The sequence below is a fragment of the Vicugna pacos genome, chromosome 1, assembly GCF_048564905.1.
Source record: "Vicugna pacos chromosome 1, VicPac4, whole genome shotgun sequence".
In the NCBI taxonomy this organism is placed as follows: Eukaryota; Metazoa; Chordata; class Mammalia; order Artiodactyla; family Camelidae; genus Vicugna; species Vicugna pacos.
The window spans coordinates 23131083-23157758 of record NC_132987.1 but is presented as its reverse complement, the minus strand read 5'-3'; the positions used below and the strand labels follow the sequence as shown (position 1 = coordinate 23157758).

The 26676-nt window shown below is 33.4% G+C and overlaps 1 long non-coding RNA gene and 1 other non-coding gene across 2 annotated transcripts in view; both read right to left on the bottom strand.

Annotated features, from left to right (window-relative positions):
- The window catches only part of LOC140695702 (uncharacterized), a 518879-nt gene that overhangs the window by 118893 nt on the left and 373310 nt on the right, over positions 1–26676 (bottom strand). The gene's annotated exons all lie outside the window — the stretch shown is intronic.
- Positions 18934–19144, bottom strand: LOC116281519 (small nucleolar RNA U3). The gene has a single exon (XR_004190974.2). It is a non-coding gene; the product is annotated as a small nucleolar RNA U3 (small nucleolar RNA).

Genomic DNA, 26676 nt, shown 5'->3' with positions numbered 1-26676 from the left:
AATTTACGATTTCATACTTTTTGTTACTTCAAAACTGATAAATTTAATAAATCCTTCCCAGTGTGAACCGGTTTAGCTGAAAACTTCTGAAACAATCATCCAAAATACGACCCTAATAATTGTTTATTAGTTTCTGTAACCTAGGTTTGCTGAAATTACAAACAACCTCAAATCCTTAGTAGTTTATAACCAAAAGAAGAATAAAGAAAAAAAAAGAAGATGATTTTATGTTTCACTCATTCTACATTCATCGTTGACGAGGTAAGTTCTCTGCTACGCTTGTCTTCACTCTAAGACCAAGGCTGAGAGACCTGACATCAGCTCTAACTGTGCTAGTTGCAAGAAAAGAGAAAAAGAAGGCCCTAAGTACAATTCACACCAGCCACTAATGCCCATGTCTCCAGATACAACTCAGCTACAAGAGAATAAAGAGGAGCAGTGATGCAATCAACCTTAGAGCTGAGAACAAATATTTAGTGAGATGCAGTAATGATGGCCACTATTTTTTGTGCTAAATAGCGTGACAGGTATGTGGGACAACTTTTGATTTGGTGACAGGAAGAAATCTGAACACTGACTTATTTCCTGTAATTCCTGTTCTCCTAATTTTAGACCTGACAGAACAGAAATGGGTTTCAGAGCGAAAAGTTACCTCGTGTGAAGCTACAGGATATCAAGGAGAGTTTATATGAAAAGTATAAGAGAGTTGATCACATTGAGATTGGAAGATATGAATTAAATAGATATAGTTTTAAATTAAGAAAAACAAAGAGCTTTTCTATTTCTGTTGATTATTCAGTTCACTGGATACTGTAAATACAACTGAAGATGATAGATTCCACATTCTGCAATAGTCACTTTCTTTTTCTATAATTAGTTTTTTGAAAAAAGAAATGAGATGAATTTATAAATAACACCACAGGGCAAAGTGCTTAAGACAGATAAATTACTGCTTTATCTTTTAAGGATTTAAAGCTGCTAACCACTTATGATAAATAACATTATCATTTACTATTTTTTTTTTTTACTATATTGAATTCTCTTTAGGCTTCAAAGTCATAAAAGTCCTTACTATATTAAATAACTCACAATTCCAAGAATATATAACGCCATCTAATAATTCCTGATATTTATTTATCTGAATTAGCCTGTCCACTGACTTGAACATATTTAGAATGATTTTCAACATGCTTTTCCTTCATAAAATCTTTATAAATGTCTCTTCTTTTCCACTACGACTACAGGCATACCTAGGAGATATTATGGATTTGGTTACAGACCACCTCAAGAAAGCAAGTATCACAATAAAGTGAGCCACATGATTTTTTTGGTTTCCAGGTGCATATAAAAGTTATTTTTACACTATATTGTAGTCTATTAAGTGTGCAGCATTATGCCTAAAAATGTACATTTAAGCCATTAGGTCTAAAAATACATAGGTTTTAATTAAAAATATTTAACAGCTAAAAAAGGCTACCATCTGACAATACAGGGTTGCCACAGAACTTCAATTTGTACAAAACCCAGTGTCTGCAAAGTGAAATAAAGCCAAGTTCCCATAAAACACGATATGCCTCTACAGGAACACCAAACTCGCTCTACTTTATGTCTTTTATAATCATTACTCAAGAATGTTGATTTGAAACCTGTGCTGATATACGCTAGCCTTACGAAAATCTAGGAAATATATATAGATGAGAACAAATTGTACCATTTAAATTACACCTTCAGGACAGACTTTTTTCTTCTGGTTGACAATTCTGAACAAGGACTAAGTTAGCAAGAATGATGAACACACTGTAAAATACATATGGAAACAACGGTCCATGCTTGACACTGAACCTTGGAGTGAAAAAAGGAAGAATAAATTAGAATAACAATGAAAATGCACCTGCTCTCCATTTTCCCTCTTTTTTCTCTCGTAACTGTCTGTCCTTAGCGTAATGCTCTTCTATGTTTTAATGAACATACTCTTTTCAGTAGTTTGCTATTCTTCCCCTGGAAGGATGTATAATAGGTATAATCAAGACTATACAGTGTGATAATAGTAGGGACAAAAAAAGGGATGAGATAAGTGATTGTAAAATGGACGGAATTTTTCAAATGCTGTAATTTCCTTTTAAATGGTATAGAAAAAAAAATAAAACCAATGGTTTAGAGTTAATTTGAAGGCTTAAATATACTGAGAATAGAGCTGACACTTGTATTAACATCTTTCTAAATACACACACTATCCCCAAGCAGTGAGTTCCTGCAAAGAGAAGCTATGCTTTAGAGCTTTAATGGAGAAAGGATATGAACTATTTCAGAATTAACTGAGAATAATAACTAAAGACAAAGGAATTGATTCAGAAGCTAAAAATCGTATTATTTATGTACTTATTCTGCAATTTACAAGATATCATTTGTATGCAATTAAAAGAGTGTGGGGACAAGAGCAAGAATAATCATTCAGTTATGTTCATTGTCCTTATCTTTAACAGTGATTCAAGTTAACTCTAGGGAAACTTGGTAGATGTGGATACATTTTGACATTTCAAGTTAAATTATTTTAGTTTATCTTAACCTATATGTTAAACTGAAAAATAAATAGTTCAGGATTCAAGAGGATTTGTCTCCAAGAGTTTTGATCTTATATGATAAATTGAATCTTTTTTGATCACAAAAATATTTGTGAAAATTCAAAATGTCACTATTTTTTTGAAGAAGGATAAGAAGACAGTGGTTATCAAAAAGTTTATTCTTTTCCTTAAATTTTAATGCATAATTTTCTCTTTGGAAGTATTTACTATGGATAGCAGGTTTGCTTACACAGCTGATTTTACTTTTTACTTTAATGATAGTAAGGTGTTTCAGTCACTTAAATTTACAAATTGGTATAAAAATAAATTCAATTATATTTTACATGAAATTGGCTGATTTTTACAGTGGCTGTCTTCAATAATCTTTAACTAAAATGTTGATCTCTGAAAATAATATTGTATTTAGTAATTTCACTTATGCAAATGGTATACAGTAACTATACAGTTCTATGTAATGAGACATAAATATCAAATTATTCTGTGATTTACTTCTGTATTAATGTTGAACCAATTTTCATTATAAAAATAAAATGACTAAATCCTTGGGGAAGGAGTATTTTCATTCAAAAGAATAAACTTACTAATCATTATTAGCAACAAGGTAGAAAAATCTTACAACTATTTATGTTTGGTAATTATCTTGACATTAGCTATTCTTCCTAAGAATACAGTATTCAGCAGGTAAAGTTCAATTTTTATATTTGTGTTTAATATTATAGTTTCTTAAGTTTGAAAAAGAAAGAAAAATACACAAAATTAGGAATTTTTATATATTTTTTTCTATCCACATTCTCTTTCTTTTCAAGTTCTGTGTTTCACAATTTGTTTCTCTTTAAAAGTTTTATTGACATATCATTTACATGTTATGAGATTCACCCATTCAAAGTGAACAATTCAGTTTCTTAGTATAATCCTACGGTTGTACAACCATCACCATAACCTAATTTTAGAACATTTAAATCCTCTCCCAAAAGGAATATTCCCCCATTAATAATCACTCTTAATTCTACCCTCCCTGAAGCCCTGAACAACCACTCATCTACTTTCTGTCGCTATAAATGTGGGTATCTGACATTTTATATTCAGTGCAATCATACACACCCTATGTGGCCTTTCATGACTGGCCACTTTCAGTTAACAGAAAGTTTTCATGTATCAGTACTTCATTTTAACAGACTAGATCACATTTTATTTATCGTTTCATTGGCTGATGGCTATTTCAGTTGTTTCTATTTTTTGGCTATTAAGAAGATAGCTGCTCTGAACATTTGAGTACAAGTTTTTATATGGATGCATCTTCTCATTTCTCTTGAGTATGTAACTATGGAAGGAATAACTTAGTAATATGGTACCCGTTAACGTTTTGAGGAGCTGCCAGTTTTCCAAAGAGGCTGTGCCATTATACATTACCACCAGTAACGTATGAGCCTTCTGACTTTCCAACATCTTCAACAACACTGTGTGATTGTCTGTTTATTTTATCCCGTTGTAGTGGGTGTAAAGTCATACCTCATCATGGTTTTGATTTGTATTTCCCTAGTAACTAAAAATATGGAGCATCTTTTTATGTGAATATTGCCCATTTGTATAATTGTCGAGTTAAGACAAAACAAAACAAAACTTGGAGAAACTCCCTAGAGTCAGCAGTTCTAACTCCACAATATCCTATAAGCTGACCTTAGGCAAAACACTTAACTTCAGTGCTTGAGCATCAAGATTTTAAACCTGGATTAACATGTGTAAGTATAATTTTATTAGCCTGTATTATTAGTGTGCACAAATACATGCATACACACACTTGCATTGCAGTATAGTGATTAATTAAAATAAATTTTTAATGTGACTTCTGTAAGCTTGAATGGAAATCAAGGGTATCTTGGATTTTTTTTTCCTAAGGCTTACTATACTTAGATGAAAGGGGTAAAGAAATATTACATTTCCTCCTACAATTTTTATTTAATTGCTTTTTATATACTATGAGGCAGCATCTGCAAGACTCACACAGGGCATTTTGACATCATTTTACATATACTATAATAAATCAATCATAATATGTGTGACATGATAGTGACAGGTCAAATGATTCTATCATTATTTGACCTCATATTTAAAAGAGAAACAATATCTTGTCTCATTTACAATACGTTAAAAATAATTTTTAACAAAGCAAATAAAAATTCAACGTACAAGCATTCTAATTTTATAGATGAATAAACTGTAGTCTTAAAAGGTGAGGGACTGAGTGGAATTATGGCTGGCAGGATGCATGCATGTGATTTAACTACACAAAACACTTCAACACTGGAATAGACTTTCTCATGGATTGAAAGAGACTGGACGTTTAACAACTGAGGTATCTATAGGCTACATCTGGTTGGATTTAGGCAAGATCAGCAGTAATTATCCGATTCTATCTGAAGTACAGCTCTATAGATAAAGTATGCATCTTTCTTAATGGTTTTGTTCAAATACGTAGAAAATTACACGTTATATTATTCTTTGTATTTGTAGTCTTCTCATTGTAATCCAGTTTAAAGACTTTACAAATAAAGTGAACCAAAATTTAAGCATCTCTCAAATATACAAACAATATATGGTGAGCTGATTTGCCAAAAATAAAACTGACTAAAGAACCTTTCAAATATCTAAATGGTCTAGAATATACAGAGGAGGCATTCTGTCAAAAATTAACTGCTGGTTAGAAGGAAAAACCATTGTGGGATGTAAAACACAGTCTTTGTACATATCATTCGTCAAACAGAGTATGCTTCTGTTAAAAACTCAGCAAGCGCTGCAGCTCCGTTGCTATGTTGTTGAATCATGTGACGAAAGGTGATTTTGCAACTTTGCACATTCAAGGGAAAAACACTTCATAGTTCTTCCCACAGGTGAGAGTATAAGATACTTTAATAGCTTTATGTTTATAGTCAAGTCCAGGACATCTTAAAGGAAATTAATTACATCTCTGCTGCTCTGCCAGAGGCATCCTATGGCTACAAATGCTTACTGGATTTGCAAAGTTTGCAACAAATAAACAGACTCCACAAATAAAATGTACACAATTGGAAATTCTGTATGAAACCCAGTAAGTATTTTAATACTAAATTCTACCATTTCTTATTTTCATGAAACTAGTTATTATCTGTTCCTCATCTGAAAAAAATGACAATAACTGCTGTCAATCAAACTCATGATCCGAAGGGGAGTTATTACTGTGAACGTAAGTCGTAACTGCTTCCTCTTGCTGGACAAGCATTCTCCGACATCCCTTACCGAAGGGAATTACAGAGAAACACCTCGGATTTCTTAGTACAAACAATAGAGAACAGGGCATTGAATTCAGGAAGTTAAAATAGAGGAATTAAGAACATAAAGAGCTACTGCTCCCTGAAGTGCTCCTATAGTCTTGAAAAGGCAACCCCAAGTAAGGAGCTGATTGCCTCAATGCCGCTCCTCCCCACTGAATATAAATCAGTGATTCCATCCAGCAAGAGCGCAACACCTTATCTAAAATTTGTGTTTCCAAAGGGTACAAACTCAAGCTCAGAACTTCATCTAGAGTAACCAGTCCCATAAGAGAAGCTCTATTTTCCTGGTATTTTATGAAGAATAAAGTTTTTCATAATTAAACAAAAAGTTGTGTGTGTCTGTCTGTCTGTCTGTGGGTGTGTGTCTGTGTAGGGGTCACTGTGTAGGGAGAAGTGGAGCACTGGTCTTGTTACCAGAGAGGAAAGCTAATTTCTGTTTCCTGTTCCTTTACACTGCAAGGTTCAGGGAAAGGGCAGGGTCAGAAGTTAGGTCACTGTATGAACAAGAGGTTAGAATGAGGTTCATGACTGCTTGCTGGGGAGATTTAGACACAGACAGGGCATGGTATAAAGAACATTAAATTGGAAATCAAATATATTTGTCTCTCACTGAACACTCATGTCAAAGTCTAAGCTCCTTTTTAGGTATATAAAGAAGAATGAATGATAGATTTGTTTTACTCTATCAGAGTTGTTCATTTTGCAGGAAAAACAAACATTCTATCCCTTAAAAGCGTTCTATTAAAAACAGAGTATATGATACATACATATATAGGCACAGAAGACTGTATCTTGTGAATTCAGAAAAACTTTTCTAAGGGATATCCTTTAACACCGAGTCTTGAGTAGGAATAGGTGCCAGCCAGGTGAACAAGGAGAATATGGCCACTATGTCAGACTCCCAGATAATATCCGAGGAGATCATTCATTAGAGTGTGATTCAGAAATATGAGCACTGATGGTTCAGTATGGGATGCTAAGGCAGAGTGATGGAGACAGTGTAGGCAAATAAAACACAAGATGCACTAGAGCTTGGATTACTCATTTTGGTCTGGTGAGTTGTTGCTTTGGTTTGATGAATGTACTTCATTGATATGATCTAGATTTTTTTGGATAATTCTGGGAAAGGTGCAATTTATGGAACATTTTATGTGCTGAATGAAGGTGCTTGAACGAAGTGACTTGGAACTAGATTCTTTTTCACCTGTTCCTTTTGCTCAATGGGAAAACAGAAATGCAACAGGGATTTGAACTGCCCAAAGAATGATTCCATTTAGACAGAAAACAAAAGAAAAAATTAGCTTTTCATGCTATAATAGTACCCCTGTCAGTTTGCCACATTTCACAGTTAAGAACTATCTTAGGGTCAGATATTGGATTTTCAGAAAACTTCTGTTAAAATGCAAACGCTTACATAGAAGTTTATATATCAGTACACTAAACACCTTAGCATGGTGTAACAGTTCATCCTCAAGTCACTGGAAACTTATCTGACTCTTAATCCTGTGCAGAAACATTGATGACTGATGATTATGACTAATAAGAACTTTGAGTGATCAGGAACTTTCCATTTCTAATTTTCTTTGGTAAGTTAATTTTATGACATATTTGGAAGATGAAAAGACATGGAAGATTTTTCATATTCTTTCTCTGAAATGTGGGGGTCACTAAAAAGAGTATCAGTGAGCACGATCATTTTTTATTTCAAGTTTTGAAGTGATAACCTTCACTATTATGACTATAACCAACTGAATAATTTGTCATATAAGCATTCATACTGAGAATGTGCAGACAAATTAGATAAGACATTTCTCTTGATGAGAGTAAAACATTTTCTAGTGATGAGAAGAAGAAATCAAGTAACCAAGCAGTAATACTTACAGCAATGTGAATGTTAAAGGAAAACAAAATCCATGAACATATTAAGGAAGAAAAATAAAGGAACGCCATTAATTCTACTAATAAAGAAATCAAGCTGCTACCATACTATCCATGCAAGTTAGATTTAAAGTTTTGCTAATGAGAACTGAATTTTTTGTTATTTTTTAAAAGAAACCCCAGGCATTCAGTCTATTGATAACTGTGGTTGTAATAACAAATTAATATTCATTTAAAATATTTATTTTTAAATTATAGCCTGTCACTTCATGGAAATCAATTAGTACTTTTACTAGTATCTTAATGTTAAAAGAGTATAGAAACTGGATATTTTGCTCATCAATTCTGAAGAGATGAGGATATGAATAGTTTATGGTGTTTATATATGATATTTTTAGCTGCTGAAAGGATGAGAACTATTTTATAAACTAGGTCCCATGTGTCTGGATAGAGAAGCAGAAAGGAGACATTTATCTATACTGTTAGGGTTTGGTGGGAGCAGGGACACTTCAGCGCACTACAAAAATGAAACATTCTTGTGGGATAGGTAGCTTTTATGTTAATATACTGAATGAGAACCTTTAAGTATCAAAATCATATTTAAAAAACCCTGAAGGAAAAAAATTAGAGGGAAGATTACAACTTATCAGAGTGCCTTGAATAAATATTGTATCACTTCTAAAATGCATCATTAACCTTGGTTATTAACCCATTACTATTTTGAGAAAATGTGGAATTCATGACAAGTTTAAATCTTAGTCTAAGTTAGGGTCATTATTGGGGAAAAATGCTTATCAAGCTTGGAAAACATTATGCTGTACACCAGAATTTGACACAACATCGTAAACTGACTATACTTCAATAAAAAAAAAATTTTTTAAACCTTAAAAAAAAAAGCTTGGAGAATTTTTAAGTTCCTAGAGCATACTCTTAGGTTTGCCTACATCCATAAAAATATTTGAAACTGTGTGTCACAGTTGTCTTCTAAGTAAGAATAATGAAGTCGATACTGCAACATCTGGAAAGCTGTTGAATCTTTGAAAGAATTCACCATACATGAATAAGGACTGAAGGACAAATGCTCTGCCTGAAAAGCATTGAGATAATCCAATCAAAACTGTTCCCAAACAGGCATTGTGCCAGCAGCTTTGAGGACGTCGCCCTTCACTTCCGCTAGAGATGGAGCAATGATTATAACAGAGCCGTGTGGCCTTGGAAAGCTTAGAAGCTGCTAAAACTTCATCCAAAGAGGTAGTTAAGACAGCACTAGCTACGGGAAGTAGGGCAGTGTCCATACCTTCTTGGCAAGCGATTTTCTGCACAGTACAGAGAGACCTAAGAAAATGCTTGTTGGAAAGAGGAATAGTAGGAGCTGTGGAGTGTGGAATACTTGCAATGTAGCTACGGGTCTTACAAGGCAATCCTCCACTTCTCTAAGGCTCAGTATCCTCTTCTGTGAAAGGGGGTTACTCACATCTTTCTGGATTCTTGCAGGATTTGGGGAGATGCAGAAAATTAAGTGTTACAGCATGCCAGCATATGCTTTATGAGAGATGATTGTTAGTTCCTGAAGGTCTTTTCTTAAAAGTCACTTCCCAGTGAAGGTTTTAGTGGCCATCCCATCTGAAATTTCTTCTGCCCTTGACACATCACATCATCAATCCTGTTTTCACTCTTCTTAGAACTTACCACACTGGGTATTTAACTAAATTTTTTTATTGCCTCTTTCCAGCACTAAAACATAAGATAAATAAAGTCAGGGCCTTTTGCTTGTTTCACTCCTTGCTGAATTCCAGAGCCTAGGGCAGCGCCTGTCACATGGTATACCGTAATCATTAAGTATTTGTTGAATATTGAATAAATATATGGATTTAATTCTAAGCCATTTCTAAGGAATTGAAAAGTTTACAAGCCTCTGACTTGAAAACATTAATAATAAAAAAGAAAAATAAATAAATAAATGGATGGATGGATGAATTAAACGACCTGTCTGTGGCACTAAAGTAATCTCCAGTTTTGACAGCCATCAGTGCATTTTTCAGTCCTCACTCTTCCCATGTTTGTCACTCCCTTCTCTAACAGAGGAAATTGGTTCCAACTCACCTCAGTGTATTTGCTTATTTTCTCAATGATGAATTAACAGAAGTAAATTTTGAACACAAGGCTGATTAGAGAAACTCAGTCTGAAGAAAAATTGAATTGCAAACAAAGAGTGAATTCTAGTTGTTAAATGTGTTCTCACAAGAGTATAGATCAGCATTTCTGTGACTACTTTGTATATTGTAGAATTGATAAAATTAACATGCTTACATTTAAACATTGAGGAGGTTTAGACTGAGCATGCTTGGGGAAGCTAAATGATTCGGAGATCATTTTTTCCTGACCATCACAACCCTAAAAGATGATTTGATTCCCAAGTATCACAAAACTTGTTCTCCCAAATAAGAAGAGGCAAGAAGGTCAAAGCCACTCTTTGAGTGACTTTTAGATCAAATTAAGCCTTAGCTGATGACCAAACAGACTTGAAGGAAAAGAATATGAGAAAAGCCCATTTCTGACAGATAATAGGTGACCTGTGGAAAAGGGGAGGCTGTGGGCGCCTAAAAGGACTGATTTCCTGTTATGGAGAGAAAGCATTTCAACTGGTATATACTTCCTCCTCGAATGACGCCTGACTCATGGTAAGCATTAGGTACATATTTTTGAGTGCATGAATAGTGATAATCTATGATGCACAACTCTATTCCATCCACTGGTTCCAGAAAGAAATCTTACAAGAAATCTTGCCATTGTGGTCAAAGGAACATCTAAGTGTGCATTCCCAGTCGATGTTCCGAATTTGAGCAGGTGCGTGCCACCATCACAGCAAGTTATCCTACACTGGGCGTAGAAGTAGGAGGGACAAGTAGTGGGGCATGTTCCTCCTTTGTTTACTAATCCAGTGCACAGGCTCACTGATTTGTTTAAATGGTGCAAAATGCCGTTTCAGTCCGTAGGTGTGGATAGGTTAGGGAGATTAAAATCAGCTCTCTTGAAGTAACCTATCCACTTCAGAAACCATTTTGCAACTATTGGTGTACTGCATTTCTGGAAATTTCTGTTCAAACAATACAATAAATTAATGAAGCATCTAGAGCAAATTTAATGATCATTGTCAACGAAAACTATGAGTACTGGTTATATTATTAGGTCAAAAGTATATATTTATTTTAGAGACTTTATGATGTAATAAGAAAGAGAAAAATAGCCTCACCAAGTTCGAATTCGTTTGCCAGTATTTAAGAATCAAAGGCAAATTTATTTTGCTGGATACAAAAAGTTCAGCATGACCACTTTCTTTACCCTTTAATGTGTATTTTCTGAATTTCTACCAAGTTCCAGACATTGTACTCTTAATTTACCTTACTAGTGTTTTACTTTACAGAAAGATGTTTTTTCCTCACTCTGAAACTCAGATAATGGCACTGAGGCTAACAACATCGAGCAGATAATTTTATTTCCTGCAGACTCTGTGAAAGGCGGTGCTTTTATCTGGATCACAGTGAGTAACTTCCTTTGGAACTCCAAATAAAAGATATCCCAAATTAAAGATCCTGGTATTTGAAAGGGCCAAGAATGGATCCTTTGCACATCCTACACTGCCTTGTTTTTATTTTTCTTCCTTTTTCTTTTTTAATTGCTTATGCCTCCACTTTACTGCTCTGCTGAAACATGTAACACATGCTGGCATCTGAATATTTGAATTGTCAGAGTTGCATTGACTAGACCATTCCAGAGCTTTTTTGAAACTAATTAATATGTGAGCTTTGATTCCAGAGTCTTCTGGAAAAAAAAAAAAAAGATTTAAAAAAAAAAACCCTACATGTAAATTAATCATTATCAAAGCCACTAATTGTAGGCCTAGCCAAACATGCATTCTGAGCTGAACCTACTTTTGCAGATGGCCATTAGAGTAAATGGAGTCCTGCTCCCATAAATGTGAGGTATTAACGTGTTTTACCAATAGTCCTGACATTTTCACTCAATCATTACTGTCATCATGGAAATCAACACTATTTGGGGGCTCTAAATATTATTTCAACTCCAATGAGAAGCGTGATGATCTCAAAATATATTTTGTAAAAAAAAAGAAAATATAAGCAATTTTGATAAAATATTGGGTGCATTTATAGAGATGTATGTCTTTACAAATCCCATTATTCAGCAAGACCTAAATTCAATGTTTAGCAACTATTTAAGCAATCTGATTTGCTAATGTGAAGGGTATTAATTCTATTAAAGTGTCAATTGAAATTCCATCACTGAAAAGGAAAATTTCTATCCAGATTCATTTAATAAGAACAACAGTAAAACCAGCAAAAGATATTCTCTGGGATTTATAACCAGTTAGAAATGGAAAATGCTATTAAATATTGTGCTATTTTTATTTAAATTATGCTCGGATACAGCATATGTGACTGCAGAATGCCTGTGTCTAGTGAAAATGGAAATACTAGAAATATAATTTAATGACCAACTAAACATTATTGGAATATTTTAGACTTATACTCAGACCTAATAAAGAAAAACCTTATTTCATGTGTATCACATAAAAATTCATTACACATACAAAATATAACCTTAACTTTCACACCAAGTAATTGAATATAGGTACTTAAGGGGAAAGTCCTTTAAAGTAAAAATTCTATGTTGAACTAGTAATTTTTTCCTATCTCTCATGTTAAATGGGATTAGGGTTTCGCCTTATCATCTTCATTTTTTTCTATACTTTCTTCACTGCATCATTTTATTGTTCATAAAAATAGAGGATAAAATTCCTTCAATTATCTTTTAATTCATACTTATTTTCTGGATATAAAATTTAAATAATAAATTATAGAAAATGCACAAAAATTCTGAAGATTATAAATTTATCTATAGTTCTAACATGAGGAGATAACCATTGTTACCATTTGATTTAATTCAGAACCACAATGAATACTTTTATATGTAGCTATCTGACGGCATCTATGGATATTCCAAAGATGAACTTTGCAATGAGACTACTGTATCAAAGAAAATGTTCCTTTAGAAGACTCCATCCATCCTCCCAAATAACTTTCCAGAGAGATTGTACCACCTACTAGCAGTGTGTGAGGGTGCTCACGTCTCTCAACCTTGCCAACCAAAGCATTGAATATTATAATTCCAACAGTTTTAGCAGATAAAATACACTATATCATTGATTCAAATGTTTATTTCTTTCATTGCTAGTGAGATGAAACCTTTTCTTATGGGCAGTATGTTTTTCTTTTGTGTATGACCTCTTCATTTTTCTTTTGGGTATGCTAAAGTTTTTATTTTGTATTTGTGATTAGTCTTTATAAATTAAAGACACTAATGTTTTGTTACATTTACTCAGTTCTTCATAATTAAGTAATTTGGTTTTATTTATTATCAATCATATAATCTTTCAACAAATATTCATTTATGGTCATCTGTGTTTCTAGCTAAAACGTAGAAGGGTTAAAATTGAACTCAAAATGCATTTCCCTTTCCACTTTACCAAAATTCTCAACAAAATGCTATAAGAGCACTAAAAATAAAGATTGATATTAACTGTGTGTGTCTGTCCCTGTCCATGTGACACTTAAAGTAATTCAATGGAGAACAGAGTTTTGAAAGGTAGAGATAGGGTGGAAGGGAAAAGGAAGTTGAAAGAAAAGAATAAACAAAACCAGGTGGTTTTAAATAGATAATCTATTTAGGAAACATACAGTCCAAACATGAATGCAATATTGGATGCACAGAAGAATAAAGAAAACTATATAAAGGAAGCTAAGCTGAGAAAATATTTGGAGCAATCTGAATAAAGTTTAAATGGTGTTTGTACCTTTACTAGGCAGAGACTATTTTGTTACACTCATGCTTTTAAGTAAATAATTAAGTAAACACGAATGAAGGGTGACCTATGCTTTAAAAAACAGTTAAGTCTGGATTAGAAGATGGGAGCTCCTGGAGACATCAGTAGCTTAGGTTTCCACTGTGATATTTCTGATTAGATATTTTAGATTTACAGAAGTAGAAATAACAGGATGCGGTTCCTGATGGGGTGGGCAGATGAAGGAGTGGGGGAATTCATCACTGCAACATCCAAGTTTCTGAAGCCAGTTGGCTGTGAGAATGGTGATTGCATCACTTGGAAGAGAAAACAAGAAGATGGAGAGGGGGAGGTGCTCTGCTTTGCTGTTAACTCTTGGGACATTCCCCACTGGTAATCAATTTTGCTGCTATCTATTTAAAAATCGCTAGAGTCCAAATGGCTTTTCCCAAAAGAATATTCTCTTTTAGAATTTGGGAAAAAAAATGAAAACAAATAAATTGCAAATTTCTCCAGTAATGATTTTTTTATCCTTAAGATCATATAAATGACATATTTACAAGCCATGTAATCAATTAAAAAATCATAATGTCCAAATAAATACCTTTTGCAAGGGCTCTCAGGTAAAGCTTTAAACCGATTTGATTACATGATTCCATCCATCACTGGAGCAGAGAAATGTAATCATTCTTTTCATGTATGTATGAATAAAGATGAAGTTGTTTTGTTTTTTATCTAAATTTCACTTCTGTTATCTATCATTCTACTTAAACCATAGTTGATTCTGTGGTAACTGGGAAGATTGCAGGATACTTATATAGATTTTTTTTTCAATGCTGTAAAAGAATTTGTGTTTTACTTTAAAAAAGAAACTCTCACCTGTTTTTTAGATCTGCTTCTCCAAACCTGGCATAGCATGTACACATGTGAATTCTGTTTACAAAGAAAATGCACAGGAATGAATTTGTGCATAAATAATTTAAAAGATCATCTAAAACTTAATATATCTCATTGCTCCATTCATTTGCTTCTACAGAGTGAATGCATTTTAGAGAACCAGAAATGTGGCATAATATTGGAGACACCAGATGTTTACATCTATATAGGCAAAAATCCACAAACTTTTTGTAGGACAGAAAAGCTATTTATGCTGCAGCTGATTCTTATAAGGTATGCTAGAAAAATTTGAAAGTTTTGGGGAAGGTGTTGCATAGCACAAGCAAGCAGTCTTCTGTTTGATTTGATTTGATTCCTCTGAGCATAATATGAAATACTGTGCCTCAGAGTGCCTAGAACAGGGTTTGACAGAGTATGTATTAAAATGGATCGGTTTATTTTTCCTTCCTCTCAATTACTTTAATGTTTTAGTTATCTTTCCATAAATTTCATTATCCTTTAGGTTTATTTAAGCCATCATTTTTATGCAAGCTTGGAAAACATTTTAAAATAATAATTTATTTTTAAACTTGAATTCTTACTAGCTTTTCTGTTCTTGTAGCCCTTGGTATGAAAAGTAGACACAAATTTGGACTTGTCTAGCTGTTTTTCATCTTTGTTGGCTCCAAGTCAATTAAAAGTGCTCAAAGCTTCCTAGGGCCCCAAGCAGCAATAATCCAGTTCTTACTTTAATCCAATTTCAATGACTTTCCCTGCAGTTGACAGTAATATAGCCCTCATGATGACCAATTAGGTATTCCACATAAAAATCGCAGCTGCTTCAGCGGAGAAAATGATTACTGTAACATCTGGTAGTGTACTGATAAGGTTATCAAACAGGAAGCTAAATCTTGAAAATCAGCTGCTCTTTATTCCAGCTTCTCTGACTCTCATAGAATTATTAATTCTAGGACATATACAGGATGAGTCAGCTTCAAGCAAAGTAGAAAAAAAAAATCAAGCTGCACAACAGTTTATTTTAAATGGATCTACAAGTCAGGCAAGACATAATTCAAACATGAAATAAACTTTTCACACTACCCGAAGAATATTACATTAGTCAGAAATTTATAGGATCATGATATTGCATACTTTCCTTGGAATGCATTGTTCAACATTATATATGAATTGATGTTTAATATGTGCTTCAAGAGTGGTGATAAAGATATCATCAAAATAAGTGGTATATTTATCTTAATATAGTTATACAGAAACATATATTCAAGTGGTGTTTTATCTTCATGGGAGGAGATTTATACTTTAGATACAAGGCAAGGCCATATAAAAAGAACAAAGTTAGAGTCCCTACATTATATTATGCAAGAAAAAAATGGATATATTAATGTGCTAAGTGTAAAGAGGTGAAAAATTCTGTAAGACAATGCAATAATTATTTACGTTCATGGAGACAGAAAGTGTTTCTAAACAAGGCAAATAAAGCATGTAACAAAAATTTTGGAAAGCTAAATTAAAATGTTTAAACTTCTTGTAAGATAACAAAAAATCAGAGGATACTTGAAAAACCAATAAAATGTGTAACACATTTATATTACAGATGGTTAGTATCTTGATTGAAAATTAAATTGCTAGAAATCACACAAAATAACAATCCATAGTGAAAGGCTATGTACAAACAACTTACAAACAGTAAAATACAAACAGCCAATGATCATATGAAAAGCAGCTCATTCTGAGAGATAATCAAGAAGTTTCTAGTCATCTAGATTTATAGAGATAGATAAATGATATATGGATAGATAGATTTCTCATTAAGCTGGCAAATTTTTAAAAATAGAATTAAACTTAAGGGTTTATGTCATTGTGGTAAGATGGGTACTTTCATACAAAGCCCATGATATTAAAAATTTTTCAGGCTCTTTGTAACAAATTTGATAGTGTTCAATGAAATTAAAATGAAAATATTCAGTAACTCAGCAATTTTATTTCTTAGCACTGTCCACAGGGAATACTTACACTTGAATTAAAGGAGGGATGTACAGCATCCTTTAAAATTGTAAACAACTTAGATGTCTCTAAAATATTAGGTAGATTTATAGTTATGCAGATTTTATGGCAATATCCCCCAGATATACTGTCAAACGTTTTTAAAAAAATCACGGAATTATATGTATGGTATGTCATTTATGTTTACAAATACACACAGAAATACTAAATATTTTCTACTAGAGCATGTATGTGTGTGTGTGTATGTGTGTGTGTGTGTATAGTGGCAAAAAAAAATCTGGACTATGATAACTAGTCTGATAACTACCAGACAATGAGAGAAATGGAGTAGAAAGTAGGGAAAGTCAAGGATTGGGGGACTGGGTGTTGGTCAACAGGGTTATTAGTTTTAGTTGTAAAGATTTAGTTTTTATAAGGACAATGCATCTGTTTATGCAATATCACATATTTTGTATAACGTTTAAATATACAACACAGAAACTTGAATCAGATCTGAGACATCTAATAACTGAAATTACAGAGGAAAGGGAAACAATATTAACTACACAGGGAAGGATGAGGAAGGAAGGAAAGAAAGAAGGAAGGAAGGGATAAAGAAAGAGAAAGAAAGAATGAAATTAGAAAATTCTCTAACACCATATACGAAAATAAACTCTAAATGGATTAAAGACCTACATGTAAGACCAGATACTATAAAACTCCTAGAGGAAAACATAGGCAAAACACTCTCTGACATAAATTGCAGAAAAATTTTTTTTTGATCCATCTACTACAGTAAGGGAATAAAAACAAAAGTAAACAAATTGGACCTAATTAAATTTAAAAGCTTTTGCATAGAAAAGGAAACCATAAACCAAATGAAAAGACAACCTATAGAATGGGAGAAAATATTTGCAAATGATGTGACCAACAAGGGATTAATTTCCAAACTATATAAATAGCTCATACAGGTCAATATCAAAGTAACAAACAACTCAATCAAAAAAAAAATGGACAGAAGATCTAAATAGACAATTCTCCAAAGGAGACATATAGATGGCCAACAAGCACATGGAAAGATGCTCAAGATCACTAATTACTAGAGAAATGCAAATCAAAACTACAATGAGGTATCACCCCACACTGGTCAGAATGGCCAGTCTATAAATAATAAATAAAAAGTCTACAACTAATAAATGCTGGAGAAGGTGTGGAAAAAAAGGAACCCTTCTACACTACTGATGGGAATGTAAATTGGTACAGCCACTGTGGGTAACAGTATGAAGATTGTTTAAAACACACAAAAATAGTTACCATATGATCCAGCAATCCCACTCTTGCGCATTTATCTGGAGAAAACCGTAATTCCAAAAGATACACCCACCCCAATGTTCACAGCAGTACTATTTACAATAGCCAAGACATGGGAAAAACTTAAATGCCCATCCACAGACAGATGAATGGATAAAGAAGATGTGAAATATATACGATGGAATATTACTCAGCCATAAAAAATGAATAAAATAATGTCATTTACAGTAACATGGATGAATTATATTAATTGAAATAAGTCACATAGAAAGATAAATATCATATGATATCACTGATATGTGGATATCTAGAAAAAGAATATACAAATGAACATATTTAGAAAACAAATAGTCTCAGACATAGAAAACAAATTTATGCTTATCGAAGAGGAAAGGGAGGGGAGAGATAAACTCAAAGTTTGGGATTAGTATATATGAAATAGATAACCAACAAGGGTCTACACTACATTCAATATCTTGTAATAACCTACAATGGAAAAGAATCTGGAAAAGGTATATATATTGTGTGTGTGTGTGTGTGTGTGTGTGTGTATACACACCTGAAACATTGAAAATCAACTATTCCTCAAAAAAAAAGGTACAATTGCATTTAGCTGAAGAAACAAAATTAAAAGGAAAAAATCATAGCACAAAAGAAAAAAGAACAAACCATTCTAAAACAAGGATATATCAAAAGTATATTTAAAGTTACTTTAAATCCATTCTGTTTGTAACTTACTATCCTATTGCTTGTAAGGAAAACTTGTCAAATACTTGAATAGCAAAGCCCAAACATGTATGTAATTTCATAAGCATATTTGAAGCCTAACTTGTTCAGGATAAGTGGCAATACCACAGAGATCCTACACTGGAAACCCAGTGCAGGATAGCTAGCTACCTAAAGACTCATTGAAGAAAAGAGAAAACAAAAGCAAAAACAAAAACAAAACAAACCAAAACACCCTCTCATGCCAGGGATGGAGAAAAAGACTTTTAAAAATAACGTAAGACCTCCAAAAATCAACCAGCTGGAGACCACACAAAAAAACCCTCAGATTGAAGTCAAATAACTTCCCTCAAGAATCCCGTTACTGTTTGTACTGGTAAAGACAGAAACCACTCAGGCGGTGTTTTCTCTCTCTTCCTCTCCCAAAGGAAGAGGAGAACGATCAAAGGCAAATGGCAATTGCAGAAGCAACGTGGAGAACCTGCTTCAAAATCAGAAGAGAACACTGCGCCTCCTCATCATGGTTTTGAATGCTTTACACGATCAGAGAAACTTCTCCAGTAACAAACTACAGTAAGGATCCCTACAAGTAGAGGCTTGGCCCTGACCCAGCAGCCTCTGCTGGCTCCACGGTAGCAGGGCACTTTTCACTGCTGGCAAGATGATTTCTCCCATTTCTGGTTCTGCTAGAAAAAGGGGGAAAGCACATTTGCACATAGTCTTTCATATGCCACAACTTACCAACTCATTTCAAACGGAAATGTAATTTAACAACTTTTAAAACGGCTGCAATTCATTAACACAATACTGAATGACAGCCAATGAGAATCGTTGTCTTTAAAGCCCTGGAGGTATTCACTCCACAGTTCCGGTAAAGCAGCCCCGCCCCCTGAAAAATACTAAGGAAAAGGCGGGTTTTGCCTTTTCTAGTGAGAATCAAGCTGATTCTACTGATTAGTAAATCTTAGCTGTTGCATTCAAGGCCATCCTAAAAGTTGGACTTTCAAACTGATAAAAGGTCACCAAGACTGTGGCAGGGAGGTGAACTGGGTAGCTGAGAACTAGCCCTGGAAAACAGAACCTTTTGGTTTTTGTACCATATGATTGCACTACCTGCTCACATTTTCCGGATTTTTAAAATAAAGCTGGTTGGCAGATTTGGGGGAAAAAATGGTCACATAAAACTCTATTATAGTAAATACATTTTATATGTTTTAATGAATGCTGAATACAAATGGACTTCCAAGCCAGAATCGGTGTAAAACTGTAACACACATAGTTCAGTAAGTTAATATAACGTTTCTCAATCCTAGATGACCAAGTGACAAGCTTTAAACATGAAATAATGTTATCACAATTCTATCCATAAACAGTTACATCAGAATCTTTGCAGATGGGTCATGAGACCATCCCTTTTTTTATGCTTTTTATGCTTCCTGAGTGACTCTAGTGTTTAGCCAGGTGGAGGACCACTGCAAGCTAGTGTGCTGAATGAGATACTGAAGTCTAAATGTCAGCTGGTGTCTACCCAAATGATGAAAAACTGTTCCAAATAAAATATTTTAGCTTAAGAGAAAACTAGGCTGTCTACTGCTTCTGCCGGTAACTAAATAATAGTTATGGGTTGCAGCAGCCTTGTCAGGGATGTGATCTTGTCTCTATGAAATTGAGATTTAGTGAGGTTAAATTACATATCCAAGATCACATACTCAAAAACTAGCAGTCTGAACAACCCTGCCTGTCACGGAGGTCTATCCCATGACTTCCACAAGGTGCTATCTTTCATAGTGAAAATGCTCTACCTTTAATAATGTATGGCACTCAAATGTCCAAAAACAAGTCATTAATTTTCAAAACCAAAATTGACATTTAGACATGCAATTGACTTTCTACATTGTTAATCTTAGGGGAAAGTATTTCCTTCCTTTCCTATTGTAGAATATTTATTTTTCAAATTTAGTTTGTGATCCCTGCCCCACCTCCATGCCAGAAAAAAAAGAAAATTCTGACTTTCTTCATATGTGCTCTTACAATAATTTTTATGCACAGTTCTTACAACAATCACATTATTTGACTCAATATCTAAACCCCTATAAGAGAAAAATATTTACCATGCCACAAGAGTGCATATATAAATGGGCATGTTATATCACCTCAAGCCCAAAAGAATCTTCCATAATCCAAATTTAGTTCCTAGAAACCCATTCCTTGAATGGAATCTCTCTTAATTAGCTTAATTAGCAAATTATCACTGTTTTAAAAACTCAACATTTGCATTTTGGGATTACTGTAGATTCACATGCAGTTGTGAGAAGTGATACAAAGAGGTCTCATATACCCTTTACCCAGACTCTAGGCAGCTAAGCTCAGCCATTGTGCTGAATCAGACTCCTAGCACAATGCAGGATTCTAGAAGACTCTCGTTAGTCATAGTAGATTGGGATTAAGCAGCTAATCCAGGGAATTTATAGAAAAGCTTCAAGTTTTTTTTTTTTTTTTTTAGTTTTGCTTTTCTTTCTTTCCATTCAATCCCATTTGCCTTCATCAAAGAATCTAACAATCAAAAAACATTTTCAAAAGTAATTTCAGAGTGAATATGTGCTTTTTTCTTACTGAAAATAATATTTTGCTTATTAAAAATACTCCTCTAGTTATTATAAACCACAAAATACAACATAAGAAACAGCAAAGCAGATGGTGAAAATCAAGTTTTCATACAATTCAAAGTACCTTTCATACATTTAAAAAAATATATCAAGATGAATAAATCTTCATAAATAATTTACATTTCTTCCATGTTTCCGAAGTATAATAAAACACTTACCTTAGTGAATTTGTATCTAAGAGGTTAAATACAAATGACAAATAATTAAAATTTATAAAATAATTAACACCAGTTTTCTTTGGTTAGCATGATTTCAAACACATGCTGAAACAATCTTGATTGCATTACCAGAAAGAAAACTAATAATAAAGGGGATAATTTCTCAAAAAGAAACATAGTGAAGTTTTATATTTGTTTTTAAAATGTGACTACTTTTTATTTCCTGAGTTTTGTACTTGGAAATGGAAGAATGACATTTAGACTTCACAGAGATTCTATTCTTTTTTTAAGCATATTTCCTGCAGATGCACTTGCAGAAATTTTGTATTGCTGAGTAAAGAATGAATGAGCTTTGAGGGTGTGAGATTATAATATCAAAGATAAAGAAATAAACAAATTAAATAAAATATCAGTAATGCAAAGAACTTCTAATACTGATGATAGGAAATAATATATAGCATTTTAATTTAACATATATACCACTGAATTTTCTTTTAAAATCAAGTCAAATCTTTCATCAAGTTTCCTTCAGGTGGGTAGAATTTTGTAACACTAGATTGTTCTTCAGCATTTGACCATAAAATTCCTCCTACGTGAAGATTATTTACATTTTAATTTTGTTTTCATTATACTTCATTTTTCTGGTTCTTCTCTTAATCTGATTAGCATTTGATTTTAACCTTTGTCTGCAGTGACTGAGTTCTTCCTTTAAAAGCTAATAGGAATACTTTAAGTATAAGTTCTTCTCAAAGTTTAAAGTATAAGCCTCTTATCCTTTCACTGTTCTCTCATCCCTCTTGGGTCAATTTTATCCATACCCATCTTAGGAGCTATAAAGTGTTTGAGGATGACCCCAAAGTCTCATCTCTTTTCAAAATACAATTTTATCCCAAACAGATTCTTTTTTATCTTTTTACTAAAACCTGCTTCTTCTTTTCTGATATTTCTCCTAGTTAATGATATCAACATACCAATAAAGCAGAAATAAACTTATATAACAATTTTTGATTTTCCTACATCTCTAAACCTCATGGCACACTGTGAACAAATCCATAAATCCTACCTCTGAAAGAGCTCTGAAGGGCTCTTAAGAATATTTTGCTTTTCTTTTCATGGGCATACATTCATGTCTGCTTATTTAAATTAATAAAAATGTTATCCACCGCTCTCAATTTTGTCTTAAAATCTTGAAATGAATACTGGTAACTCATGGAAGCACAGATACAGTAGTGTTGTTGTCTGGGTTAAAAACTACTTCATTATTAATTACCTGTTGTGAAACTCTGAGCATCATATTCAGTGCCCTTCAGATTTTAATACCAATTTGTGGTCTGTCTTGATTCACAAAAGTTTCCCACCCTGTCATACTTTCTCCCATCACACCAGTGACATGGACCCTTAATTCTCCACGACTTTCTCCCAGTCTTACCTCTCCTGATAATGACCCATTCCTGGAATGACATTACTGTCCCCACTCTAAAATTATACACATGGTTTAAGTTTCAGGACAAAGCCTTCTCCCTGTGAAATAATATTTTACCCCAGTTAGAATTATTATTTTCCTTATTCATATTCTTAAAAAACTGCTTTTGGGGGAGAGTATAGCTCAGTGGTAGAATGCCTGCTTAGCATACACAAGGTCCTGGGTTCAATCCCCAGTACTTTCTGTTAAAATAAATAAATAAGTAAACCTAATTGCCTTCCCCACAAAAAACAAACAAAAAATCCGAAAACTGCTCTTTAAGAATTCTTCATACAGTCCAGATCTAGAGTCAGTCTGTGCCTTAAATTAAACCATTATTTACATTAAAAATTTAATAAATCATTAATAAATCATCAGTATATGTATCTTAGTATTACTCTAAGTATAAATAATACAAGCAATAGTTTTCCCTCTTAGTTTTAACATAATGGATACTACTTTGGATAAAATGGATAAATATTTTGCCCTGAACATTTACTTCAGGAAATTTCTTAACTTTAATCTCTAAAACCAAGAATCAAGTTTATATAGATTTATAAAAAATTAAAATATTTTCCATAAATCTGGATTATTTTATAATAATAGAGAGAAAGAAGATTATATGTGATATATATTTTTTCTTTTTATCCCTTTATTTGTGGGTAATAACCATATAACATACACTTCTAGGTATAACCAAAAATATGAGCCCAAAAGAAATCATTTTCTGTTCTCATGGTTTAATATAACACAAATCTCCTATTTTCAGTTGCAGGAAAACATAGCAATAAAGAAAACCAAATGCAGGTGCCCTATAAGTATAATACAACAAATGCTCATGGCTAAAACACAAATGCAAATAAATAATAGAGTAGTTTTACACAATTATAACACAATGCAGTAGTTAAATTCACGGACTTTGAAGCAAATTATCAATTTGAACACAAGCTTGCCCAGTTCCAGAAATCACAATATTAATTACTGCATCTGTGAGATTACCCCAGTGTCAGTCATTTCACAGTTTCCAAAAAGTGCAAGCATTTATATACTATACACTTGTTATAGGGTCTGTATAACCTTATTTTTCAGACAATTTTTTAAGAGAAGTTTTAGGTTTACAATAAAACTAAGAAGAAGGTACAGAGATTTCCCATATACCTCCTGCTCTCACAAGTGCATAGCTTCCCCATTATCAACATTACTCACCAGAATAGTACATTTTTTACCTAGAATAAGCCTATCTTGACCTCTGTAGTTTACCTGAGGGTTCATTCCTGGGGTGGTGTACATTCAGCGGGAGTGGACAAATGTATAATGACACATCATATCGAGTATTTTCATTGCCCTGAAAATCCTCTGTGTTCTACCTTTCCTTTTCTCCACAACAACCTTACTATATATCCCTGGCAACCACTAATCTTTTTATTGTCTCCATAGTTTTGCCTTTTCCGGAATGTCATACAGTTGGATCATACAGTATGTATGTAGCCTTCTAGATTGGCGTCTTTCACTTAGTAATATGCATTTAAGTTTCCTGCATGCCTTTTCATGGCATGACAGCTCATTTCTTTTTAGCAGGGTTTAATCTTCATGTATTTTGGGTTTTTCCAGTTATCTTTCTGATATTTTTTCTAGATTAATTCCATTGTGGTCTGAGAGCAGACATTGCACGACTTCTATTCTTTTAAATTTCTTAAGTGTGTTTTATGGCCTAGAATATGTCTTGATATATTAATGTTCCATGTGACCTTGAGAAAAAGGTGAATTCTGCTGCTGATGGATGAAGTAGTCTATAGATGTCAATTATATTCAATTGATTGGTGTTGTTTTTCAGCTATCTCCTTACTGATTTTCTTTCTGATGGATCTGTCCATTCCTGAGTGAGAGGTGTTGAAGTCTCAAATTATGATCATGAAAGTAGCTATTTCTCATTGTAGTTCTATCAGGTTTTGTCTCATGTAGTTTGTAGTTAGGTGTATATATGTTAAGAGTTGCTATGTCTTTTTGGAGAATTGACCCTTTTTATCTATACAAACTTTCCTTAGTTTAAAATTCGCTCTGCCTTGAATTAATATAGTTACTCCTGCTTTCTTTTGATTACTGTTAGCATATGTTTCTCTCCATCCATTTACTTTTAAATACAAACTGGGTATTTTGTAGACAACATAAAATTGAGTCATGTTTTTTGATCCTAGCCTCGCACTGTTTTCTGCTCCTGTGTGTCTGTTTCAGGAAGCTATGACTCCCTGAATACACTTGTCTCTCCAGTCTCGGGGGCAGCAGTTTGCCCAGGGTTCTCCCTTTCTCTTATAGATCCAATAAAAATTATTGATTTTTCAGTCTATTTAGCTTTTTACCTGTTTTTAGAATGAAATGGTGACTTCCAAGCTCTTTAAATACAAAAACAGAAACCACTAGATCCTTATTTTTAATCAGATGTGCCAATTCCACAAATTTTGCTTTTTTGTTTACAGGATGCATCCTGATTTTAATGCAAAGAATATGATCTTCAAAGGTCTATTATTAGAAAATACAGTTAATCATAAGTTATGGTTTTATTATTGTTGGATTGTACTTTATACCAAATACTTAACCTCACATTATACACAACTGAACCATCATTACAGTTGTAATTTTTACCCAAATAGGATTTTAGAGAAAAATGTTTATTTACTTATTTAGTAAATATTTGTTGATCACCTACTAGAAAAATGTCTTCTATTTGGATCCATTAACTCACTCAATTTTTTAAAATTGAAGCTTTACTATAAATTAGGTACTTCAATAGTCAATGTTAAGACAGAGGGAAAAAGTCCTACTTAACAGAGACTGAGTTTTAGTGTGAACTTTTACTATAGGCACTAAACAAATAAGTACCAAGAAGGACCTGGACTTCTGGGAGTTGAACACTCAGTCCCTGGGAAGTTCCTATAGGAGGAAGAAATAAGTTCTAAGAAGGGACAGCATGGTATGACAGTCAAGAGTCCAGAGAGGTGATCAAGAGTCAAATGTTTTAGAGGAACTGAATAAGATTCCACATGGACAGAGCAAGGTAAAGGGAGGTAGAGTTGGGGACAACAGTAGAGAAAAGGGTGAAGTAGGCAAATGGCAGACCTCAAAGAATCCAGGAGAAAAGATAAGTATTTTAGATACATATTAACCTCAAAGACAAGATGGAAAGATTGTAAACAGCTTAGCTATGTATTGAAGTATGTGTTGAAGTAATACAGCCTGCAGTGTGGTAGAGATTAGGAAAGTTTTGTCACAAGGAGTGAGTTGGAAGGATATTAAGAGTATGTTAGGTGAGAGATGAAGGTGGCTTTCAAGTAGGATGGTGATAATGGAGTCAAGAGATATGGTTAAATTTAAGAGACAGAAATAGTTTTGACAAGTTTATAAATATATACCTTATATATATCATATGTACATATATACGTGGGTATATATATGTGCTGTGGAGGGAAGAGGGAGAGGAAAGAGTAATGAGAGATGACTCTGGGTTTTAGCTTAAGGAACTGGATGAACGGAAATAATGGTTAATGTTTATTGACCACACACTTTGTCATGCAGTATTCTATGTGATTTACATGTAATGACTAACTTACTATTCACAGCAATCATTTAAGAGAGGTGTTATTATTTTCCCTATTATACAGATAAGAAATGTAAGGCACTGAGATTGTTCAAGATTACAGTTAGTATAAATTGTAGACCTTGAACACCTGGCTCCCTCAGAGCCCAACCATTTAATCATTGGCTCTTGTGAGATTTACTGAGAGAGAGACTTTGGAGAAGTATTCAGTTTAAATTTCAGGGAGAAAAATGAGTTCTGTTTTGGACTTGAT